The sequence below is a fragment of the Neofelis nebulosa genome, chromosome 3 (assembly GCF_028018385.1).
Source record: "Neofelis nebulosa isolate mNeoNeb1 chromosome 3, mNeoNeb1.pri, whole genome shotgun sequence".
NCBI classification, from domain to species: Eukaryota; Metazoa; Chordata; class Mammalia; order Carnivora; family Felidae; genus Neofelis; species Neofelis nebulosa.
The window spans coordinates 186228919-186240759 of record NC_080784.1 but is presented as its reverse complement, the minus strand read 5'-3'; the positions used below and the strand labels follow the sequence as shown (position 1 = coordinate 186240759).

Genomic DNA, 11841 nt, shown 5'->3' with positions numbered 1-11841 from the left:
TGAGCATTCCCGCCAAGTGGGATGATGAATATCAATATTCGGGCTGGGAGAAGCCTTCGGAGAGCCAGCTAGTGTTGCTTAAGGAAAGGAAGAAAGAAGAGACAGAGCAAGGGAGGGAGGAAAAGATAATTCTGGAGAGGCCAGAATGCTGGTGCCCATCAAGCACAGGGTCTACTTGAGGGAGACCATGGAACAACAAAGCAGCTATTAGCTGAAGACAAACACTGCAGGCAGAACTGAGCTGCTTTACTGCCTTATTTTATGCTTAAAATAGAACTTTATCGCATCCTCTCCAGACCAAAATATACATACATATATGTGTGTGTGTGTGTGTGTGTGTGTATACACACACACACCCATATATATACATATATATAATTTCACACACACACATATATATACATATATATAATTTCACACACACACACACACACATATACATATATATAATTTCAGAAAGTATTAGTAAGTAGCAATAAAGAACTTTGTGAGGTAGGTACCATTATCACCCTTGTTTTACAGATAAGGAAACCAAAGTGTGCAGATGTTAGATTCAATCACCCAAAGTCACACAGTCAGTGGTATGTGTGGGGCCAGGAGTTGAACCGTGGTGCCTGGCTCCAGAGTCTATGTTCTTAACCAGCACACTAAGGGACAAGCTGGAGCCATGGTGGAGAGTGTTCTATCACACCGCACAGCAATAGACATCCTCACCAGACCCTCTCCATGGAAGCTTACTTCCTCCAGACTGAGGGGCTTTAAAGAGAGAGAGTGGGAGTGTGTGTTCCAGAGGAAGCCACAGTCTATTTATGACCTAATCTTTTCATATGCATCCAATCATTTCTGCATATTCTATTTGTTAGAAGTGACGCAGTGAGTCCAACCAAGGAAAGGGGATTACACAAGAACATAAATAAAAACCAGGAGGTTGCCTACCACCCTAACCTAACCACATTCCTAACCACATTTGGTGGGTTCTCCTCGGTAGCAAAAATAAGTAGCAAACACATTGCTGCATCATTATATAAAGTCTTAAGAGGGGTGCCTGAGTGGCTCAGTTGGTTGAATGTCTGACTCGATTTCAGCTCAGGTCATGATCTCATGGTGGTGAGAACATCAGGTTCTATGCTAAGCATGGAGCCTGCTTACGATTGTCTCTCTCTCTCTTCTTCTGCTCCTCTCCCTCATTTATACATTCTCTCTCTCTCTCTCTAAAGTAAAAAAAAAAACAAACCAGTAATAAAAAATAAAATCATAAGAGGAATAGTTTCTGGTGTTATCTGTACAGGAAGACCACCACTGGAAAATGAAGACAATGTGCGTATTTCATCCGTACTTGTCAAATTTATACTGCCTGTGACTGAGTCAGCAAGAAATGTACCAGATCTACATTTATTGAAGGAATTTCTGAGTCCACTGTCTGTAGTATAATTGTTTGTATTTGCACCATAAGATCTTTATAATCTCATCCTTTGTTCAGTGTACAAATCTTCCTAAACTCCTCAGCAAACTTTTCCCCAAATGGTGTTGTCTACCCTTAATTACAGGCTCCTTCATTTGCATGTGACTTTTCTCATGACAATATCATTCACATGAGAGGCAGCACAAGGAATGCTCTTAGCTGAACTCCAACTGTGTTCTTGGCTCATCACACTCCTAAACACAAAAGAATGTAAACATTCAACAGCCTCCCTTTCTCCTGTCCTCTGCTCTCCCACAATGTCTTGCTGTTTGCTTCAAGTTTCTCTGAATTCACTTGCTGAACACAATGTCTATCTGTAATCTAAACTTCATGCATTTTCCTTTTCTAATGAAACATTTCTCTTCTGACTAAGAGTTCCCCAAGCTCTGCCTCTTTGGCATTTTCTTCTCTGGAACAAGGATCTTCAAAAACATAGATTTCCAAATTAGGTTAAAAGGTAAATATCACAAAGTCCAATAAAAGTCACCAAAAACACCAAAAAAGCAACAACAACAAAAAAGTCACCAAAAAGCAAGGAAGTAATATCAGGCAAAAAATGTTCTTATTTACATCCTGAATCCCACAATACTTCTTACCTACTTCCCAGTTCTACTTCATCAAAGGTGTTGGGTTTTCCTACTCCTAGATAATTAGAATTAAATTGCAAATTTCTGCGGTGCCTTGGTGACTCAGTTGGTTAAGTGTGTGACTCTTGATTTCGGCTCAGGTCATGATCTCAAGGTGCATGAGTTCGAGCCGTGAACGGGCTGGGCTCTGCACTGACAGCACAGGGCCTGCTTAAGATTCTCTCTCTCCCCCTCTCTCTGCCCCTCCCCTGCTCTCACTCTCTCAAAATACATAAATAAACTTAAAAAAAAATTGTAAACTTTTTTTGTCTGTGATCTAAAGCAGCTCTCCACTCAAAGTCTCTGAAAACTGATAACTGTAACCCAGATAAAATTCCATTCTGCTCCGCTTCCCCTCTAAACCATCATTTTCCAGTAGTCAGATTACACAATTGACGACCTTGGTCTTCCATATTTTTTAAGAGGATATTTCCGTGATCTCAAAAAGTTTGAAATCCCCTACTGAAAATGCATTCCCATTCTTAAACAAACAAACAAACAAACAAACAAATAAAATACCTATGGGCTTCCAAAAAGATTAGCGTGATGGAGTAGGCTTGAATTCCACTACCCCACTTACTACCTTAATCGGGTAACTTGACCTCTGTGTAGAATGTGGTTAATAATTCTTAGCTTTGAGAGCTTTGTTGGTCTGCACGAGGTAATCATCACTCATTTAATTACTTCCCAAGGAGGAGGGCGCAGGATACAAAGATGAGTTAGAAAAAGATAATGCCCTTGAGAAGCTTAAGATAAAGAATAGGAGATTAAAATCAATAACTATGATTCAAGATAGCAATTGATGAAAACACTTGCAAGCAGGTCCTAGGGCAAATGTCACCTTTTCCAAGAGGTCTTCCTGAGTGCTCCAGCTAATGCAGCCCTCATTCACTCATCTCCACTGTTCCTTGTTTCTTTGGCTTACAACACTTTCATTATCTGGTTATTTACTTTTAATTTACATTTAATCTTGGTCAATTTTTTTCCTGGACATGTGAGCACCATGAAAACAATGTAACACAATGTTCCATAAATACCTGTGGAAGAGCAAATGAGAGATTCAAAATTAGAAACTCAAAGAACACAGAAGTGAGGGGTCATTTCTTTTTTTTTTTTTTAATGTTTATTTTTGAGAGAGAAAGAGTGCGTATGTATGGGTGCGAGCCGGGGAGGGGCAGAGAGAAAGGGGGAGACAGAGGATCTGAAGTAGGTTCCGTGCTGACAGCAGAGAGCCTGATGTGGGGCTTGACCTCACAAACAGTGAGATCATGACCTCAGCTGAAGTCACACACTTAACCAGTTGAGCCACCCAGGGGTCCCAAGAGGTCGTTTCTACATTAAAAGTACATAGTAAAAAGTAACCATTTTCCCTAAAGGAGAATCCTGGTCTATGAGCTTTATGTCATTTCTGGTGAAGTCTAAAGGGGATGTTCTCTCCCAGGACGAGCCTGGGGATTGAGGAGATCGTTGAATAAGGCTAGAGGAGAGAGGGATGAATTCACCTTCCAACCAGGTCCTGGAAGAAGCAATCCCTGATTCTCATCCCACATATGGAATGACTGCCTTACAGCGCTTTCTGGAGAACAGAAGGAAAATCAATTCTGTCAGGTGAGGCTGTCCTTCAGCATTGCTCCCAGTGAGTTATTTAACACAATTAGATTTCACACATGTCAACACCATATGTGAACAAGTACATAAACTTGGATCCAAGAGCCTGTAACCTCTACAGTATACTTGAAATCTAATATAGGAAGGATATTACTGTTCAATAGGATAACTACTGTTCAAAATTGAAAAAAAAAATAGAACACTGCAAACACTCTAAGGTAATTTTTATATGATTAGACAAAGTTTAAACAACCCATGGATATTTAAGCCAATATCCATGTCTTGTCTGAAAAGACTATAATTAAATATCTAATAAAAGGAAAATGACCTATAATTACAACCATTTCTTCTCTTGCTTACAGACTTTGTAAGATCAATAATAACATGCAAGTTTTTACAACTTCATTATAGTTAAATTACATTTACTAACAATTGCCTCTTTTTTCATTAAAATGATGTTGCACCCAATAAATACTGCAAGTACCAAATCCATTTAGCCAGGGATCCTCCAGTTCCACGCTGCTAGTGGCTCACCATACCAGACTCAACTATTCATGTTTGTAATCTCAATCGAAATTCTCTCCACTGAATGACAATGAAAGGCTGCCCTTCGCTCCACTCCTCTCCCAGAAGCAAGGAAATAAAGAAATTGTCATTCTGGTGTTTCAGTATGAGACATGATTTGGGGGAATAGTTTAAAAATTATTTTTGTCTTCATGTTTTCATGTAAACCAGGGACTCGATGAATAGTCCTGGGTTGTTGAAATGCCTCTGGAGTAGAGGCCACTGATGACATCAAGAGCCTCTCCAGAAAGAGTTCACATTTATAAAATGTCTATTGTATACTAAGTACTCTACATGTGCTGTCTTACTTAGTCTAGTGTTGAAAACACCTAACAACTATGTATTATTTACTACCATGTGTCTTGCACTGTTCTCTGGGGATTAGTGGTATGAAGAAATGAGAACCTACCACTCAAAGGCCATATATTTCATTTTCAAAACAGTATTTTTGGGGTGGGTGATTACTGTTCCCATTTTATATTCAGTATAGGTTCCAACTTGGATTTAAGTTATGTCCATCTTGCTGTGCCCAGTAGAGTAATCCATCAGATGTCTATTTGCATGAAGGAGTGAAGGGGTATCTGGGCGGCTCAGTCAGTTGAGCAACTGACTCTTGATTTCAGCTCAGGTCATGATCTCACAACCATGGAATCAAGTCCCATGTTGGGTTCTGTGCTGAGCATGGAGCCTGCTTCAGATTCTCTCTCTCTCCCTCTGCCCCTCTCCCCCACTCACACACACTCTCTCTCTAAAATAAAATTGAAAAAATTATTTAAAATAAATGAAGGAATGAAGAACTTTATCAGAAAGGACTCACACAAAGGGAAGTTGAGCACAATGATCTTGACCCAGTTACAAATATCCTATTGAAAGGGTCAGTAGAATGTGATGTTTACCATTGATATCCTGGAACCTACGTATAAGGATTCATGTATGGGTCCTAAGAAGATAAAGGGATACAAAAGCAAAACAAAACATACAACGTCATTTCTCTAAAAACCGTGCATGCCCATGGGCCATAAGCAGCAGGCCTTAGTGCCACCACTCCTTGGCTCAGACTAGGGGGTCCTTCCCAACATCTGTTCTTTTTTCTTCTTTCTTAACACACTCCCAGCTTTGTTTAGTTGTCCACTCTTCCTCCTTGAAGGGGAAGCTTACTCTGGGGAAACTGACCCCACACCCAGTCTGATGATGGGCTTGACTGGTATAGATGTAAAGCCTTCTCCCTTGCCATTGATTACCCATCATTTCAAAAATGATCAAGGGGTGAAATCTAGCTTTGCTAGGGTCTTGTGGGAAAATTCTTTCACATTCCTGTATTTATTTTTTTTTAATTTTCTTAATGTTTATTTATTTCTTTTGAGAGAAAGAGAGAGGCAAGGAGGGGCACAGAGAGAGGGAGAGAGAGAGAATCCAAGCAGGCTCTGTGCCATCAGCACAGAGCCTGATACGGGGCTTGAACTCACAACCCGTGAGATCATGACCTGAGCTGAAATCAAGAGTCAGATGCATAACCGACTGAGCCACCCAGGCGCCCCCACATTCCTTTAAAAGAATGTACAGAAGCAACCTCTCTCTGGACATTATCATGGTGGGCAAATTCTGGAACTGCTTCTGTTGTTTTGTTACCAAATTCAAAGGAAGACAAAACACTGAGCAGAACAAAGCCAAGAGAATTACAAGAAAACAGAGTTGAAGCCCCTGGAGTTCATCAACCTGAAAAGAACTTTGGCAAAAACTATCCCTTCTGAATTTATTCTTTCCATTTTTCATGGGAGAAAGTCCCTGCTATATAGCTAGGCATGTGGCCATCCAGAATAAAGACATCTCCTCTTTGCAGTTTCATACGTCTGAATGCTTAAGCTCAGGCTGATGGAATATGAGCAGAGATGTCATGTGGCAACTTTTAGGAAGCTTTTTAACAAGACAATTGATTCATGGACATCCCATCGTTTTCACCTTCCTGCTCTGGGAGCATGAATATGATCACTGGAGCTCTAGCCACCATCTTAGGCTATGGTGACAGTGTTTTTATCCCTTTTGGATATGACAGAGTAGTAAGCTAGAAAGAGCCTGGAAGAGGATGAAAGTTTCCCCAGATTTTGTTAAGTAAAGCTATGACTGAAGCCCCTGCCTTCCTAACTCTGGCCTTGTATGTAAGAGAGAAACAAAGCTCATTTAAGCCACTGTTAGTTTGGTTCTCTGTTTCTCACCCTAACTTAGTCCTCACTGGTACATATGTCTTCTTATCTTTGGACTTCTACTGAACTAACAAACAATAAATTCCACTTGCTTGATCCAGATTGGGTTGAATTTTCTATTAATCTGCAACCAAAAACATCCTACGATATACAAGGAGTGAGGCAACCTCCATCCCCACTTGGCTACAAACCACCTTATAGCTTTGACACCTCAAGGCATGCAGTGTATTGATGACTGCACCAGGATAAATATGGAGAAAGGAGGTGCCCATCAGGAGACATTACTGCCCAATGGTAGCCAGAATATGAAAGATGTCCATTAGAAGTGGGAAACTGAAGAGAAAGATGTATTCCATATGGTAGTCAACATAGTGAATTTGTTGGGGAGTTAATGCAAGACACTCCTGAGATTCTCAGATATTTAAGGCATGTTCCATTGACTAGATGGAATAAAAACTAGTGGAATATGCTTTCTCACCCTCAAATTGATCCCTTTTAACCAACAGGGTTAGAGAAACAGAAAAAGTTGAACTATGTATAGATGAGGAAATAAGCTCAGAAAAGTCAAATAACTTGCCCAAGTTCATGTAACTAGGCTCACAGTTTGAATCAATACCAATTCCTTATGAAAGGATATTTTTATATCACGATTTTCCCCTAATATTAGTTATTCCCTGCTCTTAAACAAATGCATATTTGTTTTTGCCAAGGATTTTTTTTTAAGAGAAACTAATCCATACTTACAGTAACATCCGCTGACCTGAGATAAGTGAAGATGACCTAATCAGGAATGTTGGTGCCCAGACGCTCCCTTCTAAATATAAGTTCTTTGAGCCTATGATCCAATTCTTGACTTTCATTATTAACTTTAAACCATACTTTTGAGACTCAATCTGTATAATGTTAATAATGCATATAATCCTCCGTAACTTTAAATAAGAATAAATAAGACTTAATTTGGTATTGGAATAATCCAAATAATTTTCACTGCTAGATTGTTCAGTTGTTTAAAAAAATTGTCTTTCCAATTTCAACCAGTTGACCTCAGCTTTGGAACATGTGTAAATTAATATCCTGACAGAGAGAAGAGACAGACATTTTTCCAAAGATTAGCCAGAAAATTGTGTGATTTTTTTCTTCTCCTTCAGGCTGTTGGCTTACCAATTGTGAGGGTTGCATCTCAAGAGATTCAGAAGCTCAATTTGAATAAACAAGCAAAAGTTTGGATACTTATCAAAACTCTGGCAAAACTGGGCCAGAAATGGACCCGATTTTCTAGTGAGGTTTCCAGTATTTCCTGTTTCCAGTAGGACTGGACTATCTTGGGAAGAGTCTACTAATGACTGGAACCAGCTGGACATAACTGGAGGACAGTCAGAGATTAAAAAAAAAAAAAAAAGAGAGAGAAAATATAGTGCATGTGATTTCAGGCTGCAAGAGAGATGGAGAAAATTAAAACATGGTGCTGAAAATAAGTTATCAACTACTTAACTTATTGCTTCTTTTATATCCCTAGAGAAAAAAAAATCGAAAGATTTTCTCCTTTCTGTTGTCAGTACTGCCCCCAGAAAAGAGATCTACCTCATGGACCTCAAGCCATCTATGGTACAAACTTCCAACAAACCTATGCAATGGCTTAGTACCAAAGAAGGGAAATGGCTACTTATCTCCTTTGGATCATTACTAAATTACTGTGCATCAACAAGTTGGAAGAGGCTACAGTGCAATCTATGATAAATAATAGTTGAGAATAAGTTTTCCTTTCCTGAGCCAAATAGGACTATCCTCAGTCATTCCAAAGAGGCAAACAATAAATCTATTTGGAAAAAGAGATTCTGAAGAGCCATTGATGAGTGAGGTTAACCCTCTGTGATAAACACAATTGATCAAAGCACAACAGCCCTTCCAACCTTCTTCCAATGTGACTTCTTGTGCAGAAGAAAGCTAGACAGTATTTTCCAGGCTTCCTTGCAGCTAGAGTCCCAGACATCGTCTTGATTCCATTACTGAAATCACTAGTGCAAGACTTGAGGTGGACACTGACATTAATGCTACCCTTCTACTTCTGCTATTTCTGTAGGCAAACACCACCATGACAGACCAACCTGGTCCCAGCAAGCAGGCATACGCTTTGTGTGAGTCAAGCTGCAGGACATAAGCCACCCATTGTGTAAGTAGGGATTCTAGGGCTGGCAAGTATGAGGGGTTCACTGATTATGGCGTATTCTTGATGTTTTTGGTGTCCTGACTGCTGTATTGGATTTCTGATTACTGGCGGGTGGTACTGGAGCCAGCAGCTGTAGTGACAGCTTCCGGATTATGGAAGATTTAGCTAATTTGGTGTTCCAGTTCTGCAGCACAGCTTGAGAGCTGTCCCTACAAAGTCAACCTTCCCAATGGTTATCTAAACCCCTGAATATTCCTTGATAAATCCCTTTCTGTTTTAAATTGAATAGAATGTGCTCTGTTTTCTGCAGCCAAACTCTAACTGACGTGTCTCTTCCAAAAGGCCGATCTACAGAATCCCAACTTCTTCCCAGTTTCTGCACATGGACCCAAGGTAAACTGAATGAGGAGAGAAGATGGAATAGAAAACTGAAAGGGTGCTTTCCAGCAGCCGACTGATGTAAGGAGATTTTTTACCCAGGATGTCAGTTCTGAATTGAGAGGTTGAGAAGGGGAAAGAGAATCAGAAGCCAGGAAACAGAGTCAAAGTCAGATCAGAAGAGAAATTAAATTCTGTGGTAAATGGGAGTGGCTGAGATGAAGATAGAGACCAAGGATGAGTTGGAAGGTGTAGCAAAAGAAGCTTACAGTGTGGAGCAAGAAGAGAGAGGCAACTTTGGGTGACCCAAGTTGTTCAGTTGTCACAAATTTAGGTAGAAATGGGCTCATACCTAATACCTATTCTACACACTCTAGTAAATCTAGCATTCTTCCCAACATGCCTGAGTGACTTGGAAAGGAGAGGTGACTTGAATTTCTTCTAACCCTCTTGGTTTCCCGCATCCACTGTTTCTCCACCCTGCTTCCTGCTCCATCCTCCTCTGCTTTGGAAGTTTCCTCCAAAGTGAGGTTCCCAAGACAACCCATCAAATGCTTCACTTCTCAAAGTGCCACTCATTTAAGACTGTGCGTAGCAGACTTCAGTCAAAGGTTAGGACACTACATCACTGCCTGTCGCAGAAAACCACAAGGCTGAACATGAGCCCCCTTTTTTAAAAGTCCCTTGGTCAATTTGGCCCTCAAAGAATTCTCTTCGTTTCTTTCTTCCACTTGGTTTCTGCCTCATCCTTCCATGTAGTCAAGGGCCTCCTCTCCCCTCCAACTAATTCTTGTATATTTCTCTGTTGAGCAGTTTTAACATTTGTTCCTTTTCCCATCCAGGCTTTCCTGCTGAGTGGTCCTTTCTCCAAGCAAAATGGACCATTGAGACATTTTGTCCTCTAAGAGATCCTCTACCCCTAGCTCATAAATCAGAGGAGGAGGTGGATTTGCAGACATAGTAGAGGGTTTATATGAAGCAGAAACCCAGACGAGAGATGAGAGATGGCACGAAGGCTCAAATGGAAGAGGTGATTCACCTTGAACCCCTCCCACCAAAATGGGGGGAAAGCAGCAGGGACAGTCAATGGCACAAGGAGCAGAAGAAGGAAGACTGTTCCTGCTCCCATTCCTGGAAGGTTGGAAATCCCATGGGCCAGTCTTTTCCCCTTTCAACTCAGCCTTGGTACATCCCATGGCAAGAGAATGTGGTAGTTAAGAGTCTGCCCTGAAGAGTCAGGCTCCTGAAATACATATCCTCACCAGTTACAGGGCTTTCAGGCAAGTTTGCCTAATGCTTTGCATTTGTAAAGTGAGAAGAATAACAATAACACCTCGCTTGTAGAGCTGATGGGAGAATGAAATGAGAAAATGTAGGAAGTGCATAGAACAGTGACTGAAATACTTTCAGTGCTCAGTAAAAGTCAGCTATTATTATGGTAACACAAATGTCCTCCTAAAAATCCAGACTGGGGTGGACACATCTAAGATACAGAGCAAATCAGTTGGGCAGTAGAGTAGGATTAAGGGATGGAGACCCTCCTTGGCTATTTAAATACACAGAGGAAGCTGCTTAGCCTGTCCAAGGCTCAGTGTCTTCATCCATAAACTAGAGGTGATTATACTTCATGGAGCTCTTTTGAGGATAAAAGACAGTAGCATTTATAAAAAGAACAGCATAGTGGTGCTGTTAAGTCCCTCCTTGAACTTGGATTGATTTCTCTCATTCTTGACCTTCCACAACCACCTTTGGGGAATAAAAACAGCAGCAACAATAAGCAGTAAACGTCTCCATTGCCTTCCTTTTTTGTGCATTGCCTACTGTATTCTCAGTTGATTTTATGAACAAAATGAAATTAAAGCAGGGTGTCTAGGTGGCTCAGTCGGTTAAACAGCCGACTTCGGCTCAGATCATGATCTCATGGTTCGTGAGTTCGAGCCCTGCATCAGGCTCTGTGCTGACAGCTCAGAGCCTGGAGCCTGCTTCAGATTCTGTGTCTCCCTCTCTCTCTGCCCCTCCCTTGCTCATGCTCTGTCTCTCTCTCTCTCAAAAATAAACATTAAAAATTTTTTTTAATAAAATTTAAGCAACAATAGATACATCTTTATACTAATAATGCTTATAATCAGCTGATTGAATAAACCAGACTTGCCGGAGGGCAGAGTTCATTTTATTCTTTCTCACATTGCCCAGCCAATGTGCATTTTGGTCTTCTTCCTTACTCTGGGGTAAAATCAGGTGAGGTCCCACACCGTTCCCCATTATTCGTAGATACTAAAAGGTACTCAGGTCAGTTCAACCATTAAAGAGACCAATCCAATGTAACAATCAAATAATCAAAACTACAAGTCTTCACAATTTGAATGGACTTTGAGGGCATTATGCTAAGTGAAATAAACCAGGGAAAGAAAAAAACACTTTGATATTACTTAATAGTGGAAACTTAAAAAGCCAAACTTAGAGATATAGGGAGTAGAGAGCAGTGGTTACCAGGGTGAGAGGGGGAGGGGAATGGGGAGATACTGGTCAGAGGGTATACACTTTCAGTTATAAGATGAATAAGTTTGGGGGTGTAATGTACAGCATGGTGGTTATAGTTACTAATACTGTATCATACACTTGAATGTTTCTGAGACTAGATCTCAAGTATTCTCACCACGAAAAAGAAATGATAGCTATGTGATGGGATAGAGCTGATCTCATGGTAGTAATTATTTTGCAATTTATAAATGTTATGTGTCAATCATACAGCTGGTGAGAGGTGAGCAGGGACTACAAGCTTTGTGCCTTTTGACCCTTCACCCGCCCCTCAGCACAGGCTTGTAGGAGGCAAGG

General features: G+C 40.6%; 1 long non-coding RNA gene across 1 annotated transcript; it reads left to right on the top strand.

Moving 5' to 3' along the window:
- Positions 1-3406: 3406 nt before the first annotated feature.
- LOC131506224 (uncharacterized) lies at positions 3407-10779 on the top strand. The gene is made up of 4 exons (XR_009258802.1): positions 3407-3696; positions 8542-8631; positions 8971-9087; positions 9849-10779. It is a non-coding gene; the product is annotated as an uncharacterized LOC131506224 (long non-coding RNA).
- Positions 10780-11841: the final 1062 nt, after the last annotated feature.